Here is a 24204-nt window from a genome sequence, read left to right on the forward strand (position 1 = left end):
AATAACACGGACAGTTTATTACAGTTTATTTCCAGTTATGAATAAGATATGGAGTTAACATTAATTCGATAGACTTTCACATTTTTCCACAACACAAATTACACACAAATGTGAATGCTGCAGTATCAAGGACTACAACTACGGGAGAATCGGTCAACCATTGTAGTTTTAATAAACTTATAAAAATAATAAACTTCATTATTATTATTATTATTTTAATAAGTAAAAATGAACTCGAGTCAGAGCTTGGATTCTCCACAGAGCCACACGGTGGCGGTATGGCAACCCTGCACTTCTCTCCTGCAGGAAAGCACCAAAACGCTCTTTAAGTTACCCTGGCAACGGCTGACAGACGCTATGGCAACCACTACAGAGAGAAACCCTTCCTGACAACTAGCTGAGCCCGCTTGTTTATTATATGTATTATGATTATGAAAATAACAGTGCGTAGAGCGTGTTTCAAAAATGTCAGAAGTAGTTATTCTGCAAAATTAGCCTAGTTAAATGCGACATGCGTTAGCAGGAGGAAAGAAAGAGAGTTGAAATGAACGAGCAGCCTAAAAAAGTCTCTGGGTGATTTAGCGTTGCATTTTGTCAATATTCCGCATTTGATTTTAATTAAGTAACAAGCGCTTCACTTCGCCTGGGAATGATTTAACAGCCTGTGAAGCTTTTAGGCGTTTTCAGGGATGTTTGCCAGGGGACATTAACGCTCACTGACCGACCTCTTTTAAGAAACGTTCCCTGGTCGATTGGTTGTTGTAAAGAAACCCTGCACATGTCTGACTGGAAAAACGCTTTCTTGAGAAACCGTGTGATCCCGCCTCACAGTCAAACAGCCAGACAAGCTCCAGGATCTTCTCAAGGTCTACAGCTGTTCTTCAAACAGATCGATGGACTTCACGTAAAACAGGTGGATGTTTATACATGCTGTGGAAAAGTTAAGATGTATTGTTAGATTGTGTTACTAGTCATAATTTCTCATATTTTAACTTGTAACCATCAAGTGTACCCATAAGCAGTTTCAGACATTTTTCACCTGACCTCACATGAAATGTAAGATATTATTTTTACGTTTTATGTCAATTTACCATAGCTAAAAATATATAATTAAATATTGAATAAGTATTAATTTATTTGTATTTCTATCTATCTATCTATCTATCTATCTATCTATCTATCTATCTATCTATCTATCTATCTATCTATCTATCTATCTATCGAACACAATTTAATATAAATATAATGGTATTAATCAGTATATAGAATGAAATTCTAGAATATAAAATACATATCTATTAGTAATAAATAAACACTATTATTTATGTCAATTATCAAAAATAATATTATATTACATAATGTTTTGTATAATTGGTATGTATAATGATTCAAAACTATAAAATGTATATTAGTAATAAATAATATATAGACACACATAATTATATTACTTATCAATAAATAATATTTATTTATTATTTATATTGTCTAAAATTTGCAAGATATATATATATATATATATATATATATACACTCACTGGCCACTTTATTAGGTACACCTTGCTAGAACCGGGTTAGACCCCTTTTGCCTTCAGAACTGCCTTAATTCTTCGTGGCATAGATTCAACAAGGTATTGGAAACATTCCTCAGAGATTTTGGTCCATATTGACATGATAGCATCATGCAGTTGCTGCAGATTTGTTGGCTGCACATCCATGATGCAAATCTTCTGTTCCACCACATCCCAAAGTTGCTCTATTGGATTGAGATCTGGTGACTGTGGAGGCCATTTGAGTAAAGTGAACTCATTGTCATGTTCAAGAAACCCGTCAGAGATGATTTGAGCTTTGTGACATGGTGCATTATCCTGCTGGAAGCAGCCATCAGAAGATGGGTACACTGTAGTCATAAAGGGATGGACATGGTCAGCAACAATACTCAGGTAGGCTGTGGCGTTTAAACGATGCTCAATTGGTACTAAGGGACCCAAAGTGTGCCAAGAAAATATCCCCCACACCATTACACCACCACCACCAGCCTGATCCGTTGAGACAAGGCAGGATGGATCCATGCTTTCCTGTTCTTAGCTGACAGGAGCGGCACCCGGTGTGGTCTTCTGCTGCTGTAGCCCATCTGCTTCAGGGTTCGACGTGTTGTGCGTTCATAGATGGTATTCTGCATACCTTGGTTGTAACGAGTGGTTATTTGAGTTACTGTTGCCTTTCTATCATCTCTAACCGGTCTGCCCATTCTCCTCTGACCTCTGACATCAACAAGGCATTTTCATCCACACAACTGCCGCTCACAGGACATTTTCTCGTTTTCGGACCATTCTCTGTAAACCCTAGAGATGGTTGTGCGTTCAAAGTCACTTAAATCCACTTTCTTCCCCATTCTGATGCTCGGTTTGAACTTCAGCAAGTCGTCTTCACCACATCTAGATGCCTAAATGCATTGAGTTGCTGATTAGGAATTTGTGTTACCAAGCACTTGAACAAGTGTACCTAATAAAGTGGCTGGTGAGTGTGTATATACACTCACCTAAAGGATTATTAGGAACACCTGTTCAATTTCTCATTAATGCAATTATCTAATCAACCAATCACTTGGCAGTTGCTTCAATGCATTTAGGGGCGTGGTCCTGGTCGAGACAATCTCCTGAACTCCAAACTGAATGTCAGAATGGGAAAGAAAGGTGATTTAAGCAATTTTGAGCGTGGCATGGTTGTTGGTGCCAGACGGGCCGGTCTGAGTATTTCACAATCTGCTCAGTTACTGGGATTTTCACGCACAACCATTTCTAGGGTTTACAAAGAATGGTGTGAAAAGGGAAAAACATCCAGTATGCGGCAGTCCTGTGGGCGAAAATGCCTTGTTGATGCTAGAGGTCAGAGGAGAATGGGCCGACTGATTCAAGCTGATAGAAGAGCAACTTTGACTGAAATAACCACTCGTTACAACCGAGGTATGCAGCAAAGCATTTGTGAAGCCACAACACGCACAACCTTGAGGCGGATGGGCTACAACAGCAGAAGACCCCACCGGGTACCACTCATCTCCACTACAAATAGGAAAAAGAGGCTACAATTTGCACGAGCCCACCAAAATTAGATGGTTGAAGACTGGAAAAATGTTGCCTGGTCTGATGAGTCTCGATTTCTGTTGAGACATTCAGATGGTAGAGTCAGAATTTGGCGTAAACAGTATGATAACATGGATCCATCATGCCTTGTTACCACTGTGCAGGCTGCTGGTGGTGGTGTAATGGTATGGGGGATGTTTTCTTGGCACACTTTAGGCCCCTTAGTGCCAATTGGGCATCGTTTAAATGCCACGGCCTACCTGAGCATTGTTTCTGACCATGTCCATCCCTTTATGACCACCATGTACCCATCCTCTGATGGCTACTTCCAGCAGGATAATGCACCATGTCACAAAGCTCGAATCATTTCAAATTGGTTTCTTGAACATGACAATGAGTTCACTGTACTAAAATGGCCCCCACAGTCACCAGATCTCAACCCAATAGAGCATCTTTGGGATGTGGTGGAACGGGAGCTTCGTGCCCTGGATGTGCATCCCACAAATCTCCATCAACTGCAAGATGCTATCCTATCAATATGGGCCAACATTTCTAAAGAATGCTTTCAGCACCTTGTTGAATCAATGCCACGTAGAATTAAGGCAGTTCTGAAGGCGAAAGGGGGTCAAACACAGTATTAGTATATATATATATATATATATATATATATATATATACACACATATGCATACATATGTGTGTGTGTGTATATAAAGTTGAAAGGCGATTAATATGAGGTAATAAAAATTGTAGAATGTTTAGTTTTAGATTAATTATATTGTCTCACACTGCAGTACACTGTCACTACTTGAAATCTGATGCCAACTACCCCAAAACATTTAAAAATGTATATGGCCTTGATTACAGAGATGGTTTTTTTTTTCCCCCTTTCCTTGCTGTGGTTGGTATAACAACAGTCAGAGTCACCGCCATCACTCCAGTATCAGCTGCGCATGACCCTGTTTGACTCGGGTCACCAGCACTTCTTCGGGCGCACATGGAAGAGCGGCTCACACTCTGTCAGTGGCATGCAGGGTCAGAGCGGTCGAATGCTCTTCAATGAGGTAGGGGTGACTCATTTCACACTGACTGATGATATTTAGTGTTATTTTCACGATGCAACACCTTTTCATGCTTGACTAAGGGTGTTATTCATTCAGAAATTGTCTTATCTTCCTGCCCTATTCCATGTAGAGAGGTGACCTCTATAAAGTGACAACTTTCATGGATTGCAGAATTACAGTAGCTCGAGCTGAGCATCTGTACAATAAAGCTGTAGAACACATGAGTCTCAGTATGCTTGTTGAGAAGAAATCTGCTCTTAGGCCGTGCTCAGCTTTTGTCCTTGTTGTCTCATTCTGTAGAGGAAGTATTTACAGTATTTTAATTTTTTTTTGCTGGATCAGTTTAGTTTACCTTTCTTGCCCTTTTCCACAGCAAATGTGATACAATATGTAATATATAATAATATATAATATATATTACAAAAACAAAAATGGATATTAGAAAAATATGTAAAGAAATATATACACAAGTCATTCTCACAATTTCAGTAAATCCGCATATATATATATATATATATATTAGCCAACTAGACTGCTTTACATTCGTGACACACTTAATCACAATTCTCAACAAATAATTCATCATTAATCATTCCTTTTCACAACTGTTCAATAAACTTGTTCAGTCAAAATTTCTTTGCCTGTTTTGACCCCACCAATTAAATTGGTAGAGTAAATGATTCAGTCACTAATGGAAACATATATTAAATTTAATTATTCTGAATTAGATTTTATATTTATATTTTCTTTTTTATTTTTATTTTTAGTAATTTTGTCATTATTTATTTATTTATTTATTGAAAATATGTAAGTTTTTATAAAATTTGTAAGTTTTTTCTTATAAGTTCTTTCTTCAACTTTAACAAAAAATAAGAAATTTTGCCTTTGCAACTAGCTGAATGTTTTTATTTTTATTTTATATCTCTTAACGTTTATTTTATTTAAAGGAATGAAATTGTATTTTATGGTTTCAGTTTTATAAATGATAATAACTATGTTTGTTAGTTTCTGAAAAAAAAATCAGTGTTTTGGAAGGAAGAGTTTGAGGGAATGACTCCTTCACTAATGACAGTCACCTTCTGGTGTATCGATGTAACTTGCAGAAACAGTCACCAAAAAAATCGGTTTAATTCAGCCTTATTTCAGTTGTTATTTTTGACTGCACTTACAAATAAACTTTTTAATAACAAAGATAAAATAATGACAAAGAGTTTTATCTTCGTAAAAGATCTTCGCCATTTTTTTATTTTATATTTTGTTACCTTGAAAGACCTTGTTTAAAAAAAAAAAAGGAAATTAGTTTGGCTGTAATGCTCAGACATCTTGCAAAATAGTAAAACCAACATGACAAAGAATCGTGATTAGGGCTGTGTATCGCCAGCAAAGTCACATTACGATACGTATCATAATACAGGACTGCACTGAATTTCACCTCAGAATAATTTAGTAAAACAGCTGTTTACTGAACACTGCTATAGGGCCGTTGCCAACTATAGGCAGAGCGGGCAGTTGACCTCTGCATAATGAAGAGCCTCCATAACTGCACCGCAGTACAATATGGGTAATGGCATATGTTTCATGTTTACATTGGGCACTCTCTACCATGTACAATATTCTGATTGCTTGTATCTTGTTTTTAAGCCCAAAAATAATGATGTACTCCTTCTAATAAATTTATGTTGTAATGTACTCATATTAATATATTTAAAAAATAATTTTAACATTTCTGGTAGATTGTCATTGCACAAATTAACGCACTCTCTACATTTAAAAAATAAAAATAAAGAATTAGAAGAGTAAACTAATGCGCTGTCTTCACTGTCTCAACTTAAGCACACACATTCACTCAAACAGATCACGTTGCGACCGCACACAGACATTCAGCAACATAAACCTTTTAGCGCTGCCCTGCAATTTTATCAATAAAATAGCTTAATCGCTCAAGAGCTACATTATTTTTCTCAACAAGGAGCTGGTAACATCATTGTTTCTAAAGGAATTAAACCACAGCTTCACTGTGAATGGAGAAACACGGCAAAACAGTAGTAAATCATACATACACATCCCCTCTCTCTCTCTCTCTCATAAATGAACACTTAATGAATTACACTTTTCTGAGAATAGAAGACTCACATGGTTGCCAGGTTGACAAAGATAAGTAACACATTTAGCGGGTATTTCCATATTGCGCAAGTGGGAAGCGTTTCGGGGATTACGTTTCTTTATATCAGGCAACCCAATTGTGTTCCTCTGCGGCCAGATTAAACCTTGTTGTAGCCTATATATTATGCTCTATTCATTTTTTTTTTTTTAGAAACCTCGCACTTTTCTACTGCATTTTAAACTGTGTTCTTGTATTCAAATTAAACGTGGCCCACTGCTGCACACGTGCCACAATATCGAAACAGGGACAGCTGTATCGTCAAATCTCTGTGACGATACATCAACATATCGATGTATCGAACACAGCACTAGTCGTGATATTTCTGAAAAAATCGTGATATGATATTTTTTCCATATCGCCCACCCCTACATTGAGGCTATTTATTTGTCACTTTTTCCAGTAATGATAGCAGTCACCCTGACCCTGGGTTTTCCAAAATTTTTCCAACCTCTTAAGCTTTGCTGAAACTCTCATGTTTTAAGTATCAGTGCTGGCAGCACACAGCACAAACAAACTGAACCCAGCAGAGTTTATTGGAGATGATAGACGTGTTCTGGCCTCTCTCAGCAAGCACAATAAAGGCCCATCTGAGGCTGTGAATTTACTGTCTAGCTGTCCAGAAGACTGCACACACACACACACACACACACACACACACTTACTTCTGTCTGCATGCTCGGCACCACTGTAATTCACTTAAATCTCCCATTATGGGTTCTTATATCCACCGAGTGGAAATAAAAGTTCTTGAAAATGTCCACTCTGAGTCACAGACCGTGGAGACCGCGGTTAATGTCTGTAGCACGCTCCATTTCCAGCTACTCGCTGTGCTTTTGTGTTTTATTACATGTTGCCATTCCTCTCCCAACAGCTGTGTGGCTCTGCATATTGTATTGCAAATTGTCTCCCCTTTGCCTTCCTGTCAAACGTTTAGGTTTTTTTTTTTTTTTTTATCTAATTGGCGCTTCACAGTTGCATTGCCCTGTTTTGCCACAGCTGCCCGTGCCAAGCAAGTGGAGAGAATTTACACACCACAAAACTGTATTTTGCATTATTAAAAAAAAAAAAAAGGTTACATTCAGGGCTCCCACAGTTTTAATGTATTTTAAAGACTTTTCCAGTCATTTGTGATTACTGCATAAGCTTTTTAAAAATAATTTTGATTCTAACCGATTTGGTAATGAATAATAAATTTTTTGGACTGGTTCACCATAATTTTGTGACTGATTCATTGAACCAACCTGACTCGAGAATTTGCTAACAAATCAAACATTTCTGTTTAAAAAAAAAAAAGTTTTGCTCTACACAGCAGTTACATGCACAATATAAAATATTAAATGCAATATTTTAGAGCATAACAACAACAACAACAAAAAAATATCTAGAGATTTCCATGATTTATCGTGACTTTTAACATTTTAGTTTCCATGACTTTTACAGACCTTCTATCGCCTTTTAAAAAATTGGGGTGAAACAAAAATCTATAGACCTAGATTAACTTCAAATATGGCAGAAGTTATTATGAGATGCTAATTTCATGACCAGTGTTTCTTTAGTATCTTTTGTTTTGAATCTCTTGCATCAGCAAGGGACAGATTATCATTCTCATAATTATGCTTGCACCATTTACGATGTTGTAGTCCTCATTAAGACACCTACCACTATCCAGTAACTTGATTGTTTACTTCCCAAAGCCAAATGTTACTTGCATTCTGTGCTTGACGAGAGTTCATTTTTGATTTTGCTTGAACCCCAGTGTTATTCACTAATTAACCTGGCTAATTCATTTTCTGTTGTCTAACACAAAGTGAAAGGTTCTTGTTTATGGAATTGTGATGTGCTAATTTCCACTGTTGTCAGTGTTGAAGCCGAATAAAACGTCTGCCCTTCTGTGAAACCCCAGGAGCAGCAGCAGCACGGAAGAGGGACCGTGAGATCACATAAGGTCTGTCAGACATGATGGATCTGTTTTAATATGCGCCTCAGAGAGAGACTCCAAACAGGGGGAGTGATTATAGAGGAATGAAGATAGAATTAAAGCAGGACTCTCCCTCTGGCCCGACTCTAATAGAGGGGTGTTATGACAAAACTGATGTTTTGTGTGGAGATGTAGGAATCGATATATCTAATTTGATCAGCGACCTTTGGTTTGAGGGACAAAGATTTGAGACCTGTGGTGATTTAGGTGAAAAGAAAGCCGATTGTTGGGTGAAGTCTAATTTATTGTGAATTTTCAGTTGCAAATCACTATCAGCCAAATGGTATGAGATGATTATTTGTTTCTTAAAGGACCCCTAAGTTCCATTTTTGTTGTAGGCCTAATCAGATGTTTTCTTTTGCTAAGGATGTTGGAGTGTCACACAAGGCCTCTGTTTGTAAAGGTCCAGCCTCTTTAAAGCCCTATAAATCACAGATTGTGTCTGGGGAACATGGGTTATTCATGAGGGGAACCATAAAGCTCTTCGACCTGTAGAGGGCAGTGCTGTCACACAGTTGAGTGGAAGCGTTATTGGGCTGTGGTTCAGAAGAGTCTGGTGTTTTCCATAGACTCCCCTTGTGTGATGTTAAACTGTCTCTCCTCACTGACTGTATGATGGGCAAAGTGCAAAACGGCAGTGTCAGTGGGGAGCTGGGAAAACTATAGAACCATAGATTTATGGGGAAATATCACAAAGAAATGTTCAGGTCGTATTTCATTCCTAATTCAAAAGGGGGAAAAAAGAAATGAAAACAAAGTGAAGCCTGTTATTAGGACCATTAAGATTTTGTGCCTTGTGATATTATTTTCAGGACAATTAAACACATTTTTACCCCTAAATTCTTATTACTGAAATGCAGTAAATAAATAACTAAATGAATAAATAATTAAATAATAGAATTCTCATTACTGGAATATCAAGGCTCATGCCTATTACTTTGTGGATACATTTATTATTATTTGTATTAATTTATTCTCTTTTTTTTTGTTTTAAGTCGAGTACAGCATAACATGCCCCCCACCCAAAATCGAAAGAAAAGAATTAGAAATTATATTTTCATAAAAAATTAAGCTTGTTTTTAGGACCATTAGGATTTTTAGCCTTGTTATACTTCTTTTTTTTTTTTTCAGGACAATTGAGCATATTTACCCTCAAATTCTCATTAGTAAAATGCAGTAGATAAATAAATGAATAAATAATTAAATAATGTAATTCTCATTAATAGAATAGGGGAGAATCCTGTTCTAATTACTGTGTGGAGTAAATTCATGTTAAAAACATGCTGCATAAATAATTTACTCTTTAATAACCTTTTTTATTGTGTGTATTCTCAACTTTTTGTTAGCTTTCTGAGTAACTTCTGACTAGGTCACCAAAACCTTTGACCCTAAAACAACATTTAAACCAAGTTAAAGGCAAAATTGTACATCTAGTTGATCTTAGAAGCTGGTGGCATATCTGTTCAACCAATTAGCACAACATTTTATGACATGCGACAGCACTCTGTAGAGAACTTTTAGCTCTTGTTAGTGCTTATTTAGTTTGCTATGCCCACATTCTGGACTCTAAATTAGAAATGCTTAATGGATAGCCAAGAGTTCATTAAATTCTGTAATTAGTTGAGAGAGAAAAGTGATTTTAAATGCAGTGTGATGTAGTGTTCTGGGATGTCCATTCATCCCTCTGGGTCGGTCTGGTTTCCTCCATGAGAGCCTCTCAGCAAGCATGCAGCCAGTGCCGTGTCAGGTGCTTCATCTCTTCAACTTTCACAGCGTTCAATAACTGGGCCGCAAGGTCCACAGATCTCCCTCTTTCAGCGTGATTCATGTTCTCAGGCTCTAAGAGCTTCGTGGATGTTTCAATACCCCTTTTAACTCTTCCACCCGTTCTGACTCAAGCCTAGAGATTCATTTCAATTATATATGTGGCTGACCAGCCGTCCAGGAAATGATCAATATTTCAGCTCATGGAGAAGCAAACATCCCTGAGAGCAGCCGGTCATTAAAGGCACTCGCACCCTAAAGAAGAACAGGGCTGTTCTTGATGGAGGGGAGGGATTCTAAGGATTCTAAGGATTATTGTTATTTGACATTTTATGGATATTTATGACAGACAGTGATAACTTTCAGTGATAACTTTTTATAGACTAGACAGTGATAACTTTTTATAACTTTCATATATATATATATATATATATATATATAATTCTAATTTATCGAACAATTTATTTTATCTAATATTTATACTTTAAAAAATTTGTTTCAGCTTTATTCCTATTAGTGAAAACTTAGAGAACTACGAAAAATTAGTTTTAAGTAACAATAGCAATACTGCTGTCAGATGCTTTTATGCTAAGTAACTTATGGTCTCAAAAGCATTCACATATTTTATTTTGTTGTCTACGTAAATAAATAGTCTAGATGTCTTTACCTGTTGCATTATGTCTCCTTGTTTTATCAGTGTTTTGTGCCATTTTAAAGATGACATGTATTAGGCAAGCATCTTTGACTGTTGTGATGCATCTTGCTGTGTTTTTAGCTCCTCCTGCCGTGAGCGCTCCATCTTTAAGACGCCGTGTAAAGGTCAAAGAAAAGAAACTTTAAAAAGCTTCTCAACATGCCTGCATTCTGTTCCATTCTTCACTTCTGTCTGTTACTGAGTGCAAAAACATCTATTTAGCTGTTTTTGAAGGGACTGAACGTGCACATTTAAACATTAGGAACCAAACCCATGACCTTGGCATTGTTCTCGCCATTCTCAATTCTTGTTGAAAAAGAAAGTATTTGAGCTGACGAGGAGTGCAGGTACTCATCAGATGAGAGGCGGCGAACGAAAAGATGCCTTTGAAGACTATGAATGTGATGAAGAGAGAGAACAGAGGGCGAGAAGAATGGTTTCATCTCCTCAGTGTGTGGTGTGAAAATAATTCTGCAATCAGCACTCCATGGCTTCATCTGCTGCACTCGTTCTCATTCGAACATCTCCACTCCTCCTCTTTATTCTCTTCTTCTCTGTCTGTTCAACGTCTTAAGAACAGCTTGCGTCTTTGTTGGTGTGTTGTTCTCTCTTTTAAGCCCAAGAACAGCTTTTGTGTAGTGTTTTTTTGAGATGAGAGCACCATACAGTGAAAGATTCTTTAGAAGTGTGACGTTATGGATTTAACGGAACTGTATGACTGACTGCTGCATGAGCTTGCAGCTCTACACCTTAATGACTCATTTTAGCAGCCGTACTTCACTTACATCTTGTGTTTGTTACAGTAGTTTCTAGGGATGGGACGATACACCTACCTCCCGATTCGATACTATCACGATACTTGGGTGCCGATATGATATGTATTGCGATTTTGTTTAATTTATTTTTTTATATTGCTATGTGTTGTGATTTTTGTTTTTAACTCTAGACCATGGGAAAAAGTTGAATGATACACTTAATATACAGACTGTCACAATTTAAAAAAACACATCTTAGCAGTTACTATTGCGATTCGATATTACAATTTATTGTGATTTTTGTTTGTTTATTAAAGACTAGACAATGAAAAATAGTTGATTATAACCTTAAAAGAGACTGTATATGATAAGTCATATTAACTAAAACAATGCATCACATTTTTCTAAACTTTTCAAGAGCATTCACATACACAGTGTATATTTAAAGTACCTTGAACCATGAAACTTTCAAGTACCAAAACCCTGAACTTGCACATGAATATAATAGTCAAATGTTCAACAAAATGAGTCATGGTTTTGCTTTCTCGTACCGGCTTTAAACGTATATGACGTCATCTAATGCAGCGGCACTGCACACGCAGAACTATGGTTGTATGACATGAAAGCACCGCGAGAGCTACAGAGAACAGACGGCTCCGCATGCTTTTGAATCACTCTCACTGTACTTTGATGTCAGATGCTGATCGTCTGCATGGTGCTGCTCCAAGTCGAACACGCTTATACATTTCGCCCTCTGTTGGAATTACAAAGCGCTAACTTCTCCCCACCACCTTTTAGGAAAAATAAAATAATGAAATAAAATCGATTCTGATGTAAACCAATCGATTTTTAAATAGTTTTTAAAAAGAATCGCGATAGGTGAATCAATTTTTAATTTTTTTTCCCACCCCTAGTAGTTTCACTGGAACATACAGGGTGCTGACGTATATTGACTGAGGTGAAGGAGTGCGAAGGAAGAGCAATTGTGTTTTACACTGAAATGTCATCAGGAGGATAGAGAGGTCTCAGTCAAACTTCAAACTGGTAGAACTGTTATGCTTGTGTCTGAGCACATCTTTGAGATACAAGGATTTTTTTTTTCATTATTTACTTACCATTTAGGACATTTAGACTGCCTTTATAGTACTTTTATTCCTGTGATAGCAAAGCTGAATTTTCAGAAGCCATTATTGAGTCACCGGTGTCACATGATCCTTCAGAAATCATTCTAATTTGCTGATTATTGTTATAATCAAAGTTGAAAATAGTTGTGCTGCTTAAAGGGATACTGTAGTTCACCCCAAAATTCTGTCATTAATTACTCACGCTCATGTCGTTCCAAACCTGTAAGACCTTTATTCATCTTCGGAACACAAATTAAGATATTCTTGATGAATTCCGAGAGCTCTCTGACCCTCCCATAGACAGCAAAGGTCCTAACATGATCAAGGTCCAGAAACGCAGTAAGGACATTGTTAAAATAATCCATGTGACATCAGGGGTTCAACCGTAATTTTACGAAGCTACGAGAATACTTTTTGTGCGCAAAGAAAACAAAAATATTATTTTTGTTCAATTTCCTGCACGTAATGCTTTATTATGCTCTTCTTCACTATTATTCCAGTCCTCTCTGAAGTCTGTACTATGATGACTGACTAAGAAGATGACAATGATTTGTGTTCTTTGACTTGTCAGACTGTGCATCTTGGTTGTCTGAATATGATGTGCAAATCATGCTTCGTTCATAAATTATGAAGTACCAAAACGAGCACTGGTGATAGATTCTGCAAGTTTGGAGGGATTCAGTGGTGACAGAACATAAACGCAAAAGAGTGTACTAAACACTTAATCAACACTTAAAACAAGTGACATGACAAAAATACATTGTTCAGAAAAATCAACAGCGTCTGAAGTCACACTAACAGTCTAAAAGTAGTGTTGATTTCCCTATTAAATATGGCCTTAAATGAAAATTCTTCTATTTTCTAAATGCATGTTATTGATCTTATTGTGAACTGCAAGCTCGCATTCGGATCTACCTCCAAACAATCTACTATTGAATAGAATCAACTCCACACCCTACATTTTTCTTCTTTTTTGATAATCCACAGAATAAATTATCTGTTGCTACTTTTACATTTCATTATGACTTTAACTTGCATTACGATAAAAGAACTGATTAATTTTAAAATAAGATTATTTTGCTTTACAGGAATCAAAAAACACTTGCTCAAGGCTCAACAAAATCAAAGTTCCTTTTTTAAGTTTCATGAGGATTATTGTCATTAAGTTATTGACAATATTTAGTATTAATATTGTATCATACATAATTAGAATAAGTATAGTACAGAATTTTCAAGAAATATATTATGTACATATCAGAAAGTGTCAAAGGAAGTGCTTTATATTGGAGAGATTGATTACACCTATAACATTTTTAACATGAAGAATGTAGATAAATGTACTGCGAGTGGCCATTTTTCTATTTGCCAAAGCTATTAACTGTACATTTATGCCTTTTTTCAAGTTAGACTTTTGACATCTTGTTCCTTGTTGAATCTTGTTCCTTGCTTGCATCCTTGAGAGCAGCTGCTCTGTAAAACCGCTTTTTTGCTAACTGTTCTGTGTATATAGTTTGTTTGAAGGTGAGGAACGAGTCAATCTAGTTTCAAGCTCTTGAGCACAAATAAAGAACAGCTGAATTGTTAGCAGCCCCTACTATGACGCTTCCCTTCGAAATGCTACGAAGAAACAACTTTATCAGGTCTTATTGCTTCTCTGCTCAAGGAGAGCTCTGATCCCGAAGGTCTCGTATCTGTGAGCGAGTGCAAACAGCAGATCTATCCACAGCACAACTGTGGACATTACATCCCTGCCATTCACTCCCAGTAGGCTTTTAGAGAGACTCCTTTAAAGTAGCTTGTGTTTTGCTAGAAATATGCAAATTGCTGCAACTCCAGCAGCACTTATGCCAATGTTTTGAGAGATTTTGTGTAGTTAGCGAGCTGACAGAGATGTATGCCCTTCTCTTCACAGAGGAAGGAGCTGGTGCGCGTGTGCATGCGAGCATGTTGCCGCAGCCCTCGCTTCAATCCTGTGGCGAGTGCAGGGTGTCAGCACATTTTCTAAATCATTAAAGTAGGGCTTCATCATGATCTTTTGGTGGAATTGCAGGCCGTGATATTTTAAGATGTATAATGGCCCACAGATTATTGCTTAGAAAATACAGGTTACCTGTTGCTTGAGGGGCTTCTGGTGCAAGTAATGATCATTAGGGCTGTGCAATTAATCGAATTCGATTATCATGCGCGTCTCGTCAGTAAAGCCGGTTTCTTGATTAGTAATAAATCGATATCACCTGCGTTCAGATGGAGTGGTAATTACTATACAGAGCCGTAGTTCACTGACAAGCTAGGCAATATCAGGTTCATAATCGAAGGCGATTCATCTGCGATTATAAATGCAATATTGCCTAGCTTGTCAGTAAACTACGACTCTTGTGTAGCAATTGGCGCTCCATCTGAAAGCAGGCGATAGCGATTTACTGCCAATCACTGAACTGGCTTTACTGACGAGACGCGCATGATAATCAAATTCGATCAATTGCACAGCCCTAATGATCATATCAGTTTGCTCAGCTTAAAAATGAGCCTGTGGATCAGAAGTTCTGAAAAGTAGAAGAATTGATAAGGTTTATTTTTAAAGTGAGGGTTAACCATAGTTTGAAGTAACAATACACAATTTTATGGCATTGCTGTTGAGCGTGTTGTTAACAAGAGGAGATTGCTAATTAACAGCAAAGTAAATAAAATAAAATAATTTTAAATTTTAGTTGAAATAGTTTTCGGAACCATTGCCCGAAACAATTTTTAATTAGCACTTCTTTGATGACCCGTCTATTTCATGCAGTCAGTCAAAAGTAAATCATAAATGCAAAAACTCTCAGGACAGTTGCTGTAAATATTAATATTTTTCAATAAAAAAGGGAAAAAAGGGTTTATTTACAATAATTTACTGTTTATTATATATTTATTGCAATAATAATTTTTTTTTTTTTCTTTAGGTTCTTTAATTTTTTTTATCAGGAAATTATTATTATGCAATAATGGAGCTGTAAATATTGGATTTTGCTTTTAGAACAAATTATTATTGATGTCAAACTTATTTTAGCAATTTGGCTCTACATCAAGGGTATTCAGTTTTGCAGGTTGTTTTGCAACCTTCAAAGAAAATAACTCTGATGAAAAATTAAATGAAGTACATATTTTGAAGCATATTTGGAATCAATAGTAAACATTTACCAGAGGTGCCCAAATGTTTTACTACATAGGACCAAAAATTAGACTTGATTGATGGCCGTGGGCTGAAGGTAAATGATGCATTACCAATAAATATTATATTCAAACTGACGTTTTTTGTCAAATTTACTTAAATTCCCTGGCATTTGAAAGCAAAAATAAATGCATAAATGCAAATATATGCATAGTGGGCCAATTCAAAGGTCATCACAGGCCACCGTGGGTCCTGGTTTGGGTGTCTATATACAATAATAACACATGCAAGTCTTCTTCTGTCTCATCTCCCTTCTGATTGGCTCACCTAAGAATTAATTCTAGGAGTAAACCAGGCCTATAGATTTTAAACTTCTGCTCAACGTCTCAAGGTTGATGCTAAGTTTAGTATTTACCCTTTACTTATCGTGTCAGTGCTCATTAAAATACTCATCAAACGTCCTCTCTGTTTGTTATTGAGTTTGTGTGACTCGTCTGTGTGTTCGACACGACAAGAAGAATCTGATCTGCAATTAATCGAATTCGATTATCATGCGCGGTAAAGCCGCTTTCTTGATTAGTAATAAATCGCTATCACCTGCTTTCAGATGGAGTGGCAATTACTATACAGAGCCGTAGTTCACTGACAAGCTAGGCAATATCGGGTTCATAATCGAAGGCGATTCATCTGCGATTATAAATGCAATATTGGAGCTGTAAATATTGTAAAGAATCTGATCGTCGTCCTCCCCGGGACATCGGGGCCTTGATTTTTAATTTGGGTGCTGTGAGCAGAGCTTCTCCAATTCCCACCAAAATAAACAAACCGTGGCCTGGGCATCACGCCTGAGGGCAGAGCCACAGAAACAACACAGCCAAAGTAAATAGAGTCCTGCAGCAGTCAAACAAAGCAGCTCACAGACCTAACAGACTCGGCTCCATCAAATCACTCTGCATGCTCACACGCACCTCCATACTAAAAAAAACATTCAAAACTCGCATACATACATATTCAGCATATCGTGTTTTCAATATGGAATTGTATTTTATACAATAATGAGAGACTAGAGTGGGCGGCGATGAGTTGGATTCATTTTATTGATTTGGTTAGTTCGGATGGTTTGTTTCATTTATCCATTTTAAAAATGAGTTTATAAAATGTACAGTTTCTTCATCCGTGTTCTATTCTAATCTCAGCTTCTCTTTACATCTCAAGAGACCTCTATGCATCATCCTAATAAACCCTGATTTCTTTTGCTTCAAAAGGAACCATTCTCCACTTATTATGCCTGACTCGTCTCTCAGAGCTAAAGAATTTTAATAAATCAATTCTGTAACACATGGATCATATTAATCCACTGTAAAATGATTAGGTCGACTCGTCTCCTTGCTGACTCCATAGGCACCATACTGTGTGAATTCCCACACGTGTTAGCAAAAGAAGGCAGTGGTGGGTGATCAGAGAAGGTTAACCCAGGTCATCCCGTCAGCACTGTGGTATTGATCGGCGAGGTCAGGGAAGTTTACCTGCAGGGTACAGATGTCCCTTAAACTGAATCATCTGCTCCCTGTCCCTCAGACGCCTTTTGCACATCCTGCTCAACTTAATTGAGTTGTTTGTATTGATTTGCTACACCTTCTGTGTGTTTGGGATGCTCGTGGTCCATCCAGGCATCGTGTATCAATGGCCGACTTCAAAGCCTTTTCATTCTTAGCGCAGATCTCCAACACCACAAAGCGCAAAGATGAAGCCTGATTTGTTGTTATGACCGAACATGGCCAAGTAAGGTGCCGATGGTGCCATTTCGAAGGATGATTCATATTTGATATAAGAAGAAATCCAGTCAACACATGAATTGTAGTGTTGGGAAGCTACTTTGTACCCTGACAAGCTGCTCATAATTTACTGTATAGAGGTACTGCAGTCAAGCTGGTGTTTGTTTGTTTTTTAATATATGAAAAAGTACTAGTGGTCAACTGCAGCTATACTTAAAGGTGTTGTTTCTTTTTTCTGTCTTTTTTTACAATTTACAGTAACTTTTTTTTTTTTTGTTTGTTTTAAACATTTTGATATGTTTTAAAAAGTAATTTATTCTTGTTATGGCAAAGTAGATTTTTTTTCAGTCCAGTCGCATTGAACCTTCAGAAATTATTCTAATATGCCAATTTGCTGCTTATAAAACATTTTTCTATTAATATCAATGTTGAAAATGGTTGTGTTGCTTTATATATAACTGATACATTTTTCAAGGTTTTATTGATGAACAGAAAGAATGAATGAGCATAATTTAAAAAAAAAAATTCTATTATAAGAATCTATTATAACAGTTATACATATCTTTCCTTGTTTATTTATTAAAAAATAAAAAATTAAATAAAAACATGTAGGGTTGCAAAGGGGTGAAACATTTTCGGTAAATTTCCAGAAACTTTCCAAAAATCCCAGGAAGATTCCAAAAAAAATGCCGGAAAGTTTCAGAAATTTACAGGAAATTTACTTTTTGCAACCCTAAAAACATTATAAATGGAAGAAAATATTGATCCCCAAACTTCCAAATGGTAGAATATAAATATCATATGATGCAGTGTATAATTGTCTCTTTGTCACAAAACTTTGAAAGTTTTTGAATGAGCAATGTTAGTTGGCAACATTGAACTTGAAGAGATAATTTGATTCAGATTTAATTTTCAGTTTTAATTGAAAATCTAGGAGTAAGAAGTGCAGTGCAGAGACTTGAGTCAGTGATTGTTTTTTGAATAGATTCATTTTCACACCCCATCTGAACTGAATCACTACAATGAATTGGGCTAGCAATGCTAACAATCAGGGTCTTCTTTCAACCGGTGCAATGAAATTGTTGATTTCTAGTTCTCGCACTGTACCACATTAGCAGGAAAATACATTCGCTACAGTGAACACCATGCAGCAATATTCATCCTAAATCTCCAGCGGGAGAGAAACCGGTGTCTGTAACAATTCACACATGGGGTTTGTTAATTGTAGCATTGCTCACACATTTTGTCAATAATACACAACTTCAGTCAATACATAAGTGACTGTCTGCTTAAACTTTGTTTTACCTGACAAATGGCTGTAGTATCACTGCATGAGCTCTTATACATGGCACCAACCAATTCATTGACCTGACCGGTTGTGTAGTATTTACAAATCTGTGACTCTTAACAGATATTGTTTTTCATTCATTGAAGTACAGAATTTGCTTTCCTCTTCAGTGCTGTTTAGAATGTCAGAGCTGTTTGGTTTCGACTAGTTTAAGCATTCAACCATTTGTGGTTCCCTATGGATTTATAACACACAATTTTTGTATCTAATTTAAATGGGTCGCACGACTCATGCTGCGCTTTCCTACTGGTTTGTGCAGCTTTGTGCAAATTGGCCTGTTTTCTATAGTCGAAACTGGTTTGCACCGTGCTGTCCGTTGGGCCAGTCGATAATTGGTCTGCACTGCGCAGTTCAGTTGGGTAGCGCTGTTTCATCCCGCTTTTGGAGTGTTTGCCGTTTACGCAACAGAATACTGCAGCACATAATCACAGAGTGGAGCAATTTTGTAGTTGACATAATTTAGTCACACAGCCAGGAAAAGTGGTTACTTTTAGTGTCAGTCTCGGAACCCTCATATCTGTTGCTTTATTTTGTATAATTTAGAACCTTTTGGTGTAATGTTTGCTTAAAGTATGCTGTGCTGTCTTTTTTCAGTTTATTGTTTGTATATTATATATGCTTATATACTTTTAACCATTTAAAAGTGCCAATAAGATTTTATTTATTTTTTTTGGTTCACCAAAGCTGCAGTTATTTGATTTTAAAAATACAGTAAAACAGTTATTTAGATAATAGTTATTGTGATATCTTATAACAATTAAAAAATGTTTCTATTTTAATATGTTTTAAAATGTTTATTATTCATATGGCGGCAAAGGTAATTTTCAGCATTATTACTCGGTCTTCAGTGCCACGTGTCTACTGACCCCAAACATTTATTTTATACATTCTCCTATGAATTCTATATAATTCTATTTAAAGAAAAAAATGGTTTCATATAAAATGTATACATTTAAAAACAATAAATGCTAATTAAAAAAAAAAAAACTATAAAAATAATGTTAATTTATATTGTTAATTTATTATTATTATGATCTACATTTATACATTTGGCATAAGTGTCCAAATACTGTGTCAAATACAAGGTTAAAACAGAATAAAGCCATTTAATGCCAAATGTGTTGTTAAATCAGTACTGGTAAGTTAACAATGTTAATTAAAGTATATGTAATTAATCTTAGGAGTTATCTTTGGCACCCCTAGTACCTATTATTTCCCCCCTGTCAGTGAGCAGTGAGATATCATGTACATACATTAACAGGCTGGCCTTCTTGCTTCTCATCTGCTGGACTGCAGCAGTAGACAGCAGAGGCCCCTCGGCAAGAGCCCTGCGCTCTATGATTCACTTTCACAAGGTTAGTTAGAGTCCCTAGAGTCTGTGTTTGTTATCTGCTTTCTGCTGCTTATACATTTTATATTCTCTCTCTCACTCTCTCTCTCTCTCTCACACACACACACACACACACACACACACACACACACACACTCTTATATGCTAGGCAACTTACACAGTTGTAATACAACATTTTCACAGAGTCTTGAACTCAGTACTTCAAAAGGCCCCATTTTTTGTTAATGAGCCCATAACAACAGAACAGCCTAGCAATAATCCCTCTCGCTATGCATGACAATCTCAAACCTGCTCCCCGCCTGCACTGGATCATATTATAATGCTACTTTACTAGGACTTGGTGCCCTGAATTTTACAGGGATGTTTCACAACTCCTGATTAATGATTTGTTGACTCTGTTTTTGGGGGCGTCTGAACGAGTGCAAACTATTTCTGGCAGAGTGGATCAGAAGCCGTACCCTCTCTCTGCTGATTGGCTTGTGAAGAGCGGGAGAGGGGAGATCTGTGTAATGATAATCTCAGCGTCTCCTCTGCTGAATTTCTGAAGCCCATTTATTTTTATGAGGGTTTATGGGGTTGGCAGAGAATTAGGTGTCTCGATTGTGTCGTGAGTGTTTGTGTATTGAAATGCCAGCCTGTCCAGACTTTTAGCTAATGTTCTCACCTCACAATCAGATAGATTCACAGTTTTAGGGATGTAACGATTACTGGTTTGACGATAAATCATGATAAAATTCCCTATGGTTAGTATTACCGTTTCATATTTTAATTATCATTAAAACCGTATTCGATTACCGCGATTTGAACTCACGATAAATAAATACTGTCCAGCATAAAGCACAGTTTTAATGTAATACCTAAAGGAGGTGTTCTTAATCGCAATACTGCTTTGTTCACGGAGTTTACGGGAAACCGCTGTAATTAATTTTCCATAAGTGCCACCTGCTGTCAGTGAGTGAATTTACAGAGACTTATATTTATATTCAGCCTGCCTGCAGTTTCTGTCTGGACAAAATCGGAACGAATTTGCATGCCCTGCTGAAAAACAAGCTTATGTGGATTCTACACATTTAAACAATTCAGATAAGTTATCTAGAATTATTTATGGAACAGATAAAATACATATAATCATTTATTAATCAATGATAATTTTGACATAACATTTTTCTTTATTTAAAGGCTGAAATGTGAGGTTTACCTTTTTATGAAACTTTTTCAAAGCTTTATTTGAACATTTACATTAGATATTTGAACATGCTATTAAAGGGATAGTTCACCCAAAAATAAAAATTCTGTCATTGTTTACTCACCCTCAAGTAGTTCCAAACCTGTATGAATGTCTTTGTTCTGCTGAACACAAAGGAAGATATTCTGAAGAATGTGGGAAACAGAACAGTTCTGGAGCACCATTGACTTCCATAGTATTTTTTTTCCTACTACGGAAGTCAATGGTGCCCCAAAACAGCCTGGTTACAAACTTTCTTCAAAATATCTTTCTTTGTGTTTGGCAGAACAAAGACATTCATACAGGTTTGGAACTACTTGAGGGTGAGTAAATGATGACAGAATTTTCATTTCCCTTTAAACTGTTGTCATTTAAAATCCGAACATCATTGGTAATGTTATTGTTTTAGTGATTATGCAAACAAAAAGTCATTTTATTTGTTGTTTATTGATTTTAAAATTTATCTCCAGCACATTTTAACAATACCGTGATAATACTGATAACCATGACCATTTTGGCCATTATAATCATGATAAGAAATTTTCATACCGTTACATTCCTACACAGTTTACAGATTATTAGCTGCTAATTCAGAGGTCAGAGGTTCCGAAAATTGGACGTGCTCAAAAATTCAGGCCTGTGACTCATAGTTTGAAGATGGGAGTGTTTGGAAATGCTTACCTTAAATTACACGTAAACAAAGAGTATGCTGATATAGCTTCTTTTTTTGTAATGTTTTTTTTTTTGTGTGGATATTTTCTATTATTTAAATTTTTTGATTACCTTTGCCTCTATCTAATGCTCAGTTACAGTTAATCTTTAAAAACATGAATAATTTAACAACACTGTTGAATGTCTTCTTTAGATCTCATACATCTGAATATTTTATAAATATTTTCTAGATTGTACATTATAATGTTATGATGACTAAACTCATAGTTATTATAGTTTTATTTATATCGTTTTTAGAGTTTTGATTTTGATTTATTTAGACAAAATACATTAGGATTTTGTAATTGGCTGATTATCAATTCATGTAAGAATTTTAATATTAGTTCTTTCTGGGATTTTACAGTGATCCAGAAACATGATTCAGCTCTTTAAAATGATACAGTTGTGTTTAAATCAGAACCAAAGGCAGAATGAATCATAACTTATGTGCATTTAGAAAAACAAAGACACTATTCTTCAGAACTTCATCAACAGTCCACTGTGTGTTGAGAACATTCTTAAGCTGTTTGGTCTCTCATGATGATGTGTTTTAGAAAAATGGATTTAAAAAACATGTTGCGTCATTAATTATTATCTGTAGCACTGAGAGGAGGGCAAAGCAGTCTGAAAGGAGGAGTGAAAGAGACAAGACCCTGCCTTTTGAATTGAAAATACATATCCAGAGCTCTGATGAAACCAGCCATGCTGGTGAGCTGAGGGAATCATCTCAACCATGCAATGCAAATCATTATTTCCACTAGAGAGCAAACACTCGGAGTACAGATTCATATAAGAATGTTATTCAGCTACTGCAGTTCATTTGAAGTTCAGGGTAAGAACAAAACAAGAGCATGTCATAGGTTATTAGCAGAAGACAGGTAAAGCAGTGAAAGGAGACATTTTTGAAAAGTTTGCTTTGAATTTTACATAACCCTCGTTTCATGCTTGAAAACACTGATGCAGAAGGGTTATGTGAAGTTGACCTTCAGAAACCTGCGGTAGCAAAACTGGAAAAGTTGATTACATAATTTATTACTAGGTGATAGCTATAAAATATAGCTACAAAATACTATCTTAGCTCTTTAAGCATTTTGATGGAATTAAATATTAAAGGCGTAGTTCATTCAAAAATTACATTTTTATATTATATTTTGAAGAATGTGTATAACCAAACATTAGCTTGTCCCCATTGACTTCTGTAGTATTTTTTCCGTACTATGTAAGTTAATGGGTACAAACAGCTGTTCGGTGAGAGTAAATGTTCATTTTTGGGTGAATTATTCCTTTAAAGGAGTACCGTTTTCTTACTGGTTTTTGAATCTAAAAAACCTCTTAGGGTGCTTTCAGACCTGTAGATCGTTTGCTTTGTTCCGAAACCGGGATTAATTTGTTACATTGTTGCATTTTCATCTTGGTTTGGTTCGCTTTCACACGGCAACATTGCAAAGCGTACCAAACTGTGTTTATGCAAGTCACATGTGAGTAAAGCTGTCCTCTTATTGGTTGCCTTAAAAACTTTAAGTAATGGGTTATGAAAACTTGCGTGCATTTAACTTAAATGCATGAAAGGGTGGACTTATTATTTTAAGTTCAAAACACTGAATGCCAAGTTGATTTCACTTACAATCTCTTGTTATATTAATTGTCTTGTCACATGAACTCCACTTACTATTTTAAGTTAAACTAAACCTTTGTATTCATTGAATATGCTAAACTAGAACATTTAAATTAAGACAAATATGCAATACAAAAGTAATTTTTTTACAGTTTTATTTGAAAACAGCATCAACTTACAGGTTGTTGTCCCCTGCTTTAACAACCTTGAATCATGAGCCTGAAACAGTGACAAAATGTGTCATTCATGCCCTGAACATTGCATAAAACAAAGCACCATCATGCCAACAAAAACACTTATTGTGTTCAAGCATGTGTACATCATTATCACAACAAATCACATTAAAAGCAGTTCCTGTTAGGGAAAATTTTCATAAAATTTTTATATAGTTGAACATTCCCATTTATA

General features: G+C 36.1%; 1 protein-coding gene and 1 pseudogene across 2 annotated transcripts in view; one reads left to right on the forward strand and one right to left on the reverse strand.

The window, feature by feature from the left end:
* The window catches only part of LOC306849709 (uncharacterized protein), a 919849-nt gene that overhangs the window by 248306 nt on the left and 647339 nt on the right, over positions 1–24204 (reverse strand). The window lies entirely within an intron of this gene.
* Positions 779–24204, forward strand: part of LOC306849102 (nephrocystin-4-like) — a 179726-nt pseudogene continuing 156300 nt past the window's right edge. Inside the window, exons 1-2 of the transcript in view lie at positions 779–913; positions 3998–4144. The product of the transcript in view is annotated as a nephrocystin-4-like (transcript). The remainder of the gene's footprint in view (positions 914–3997; positions 4145–24204) is intronic.

Source organism: Barbus barbus (genome assembly GCF_936440315.1).
Source record: "Barbus barbus genome assembly, chromosome: 29".
Lineage (NCBI taxonomy): Eukaryota > Metazoa > Chordata > Actinopteri > Cypriniformes > Cyprinidae > Barbus > Barbus barbus.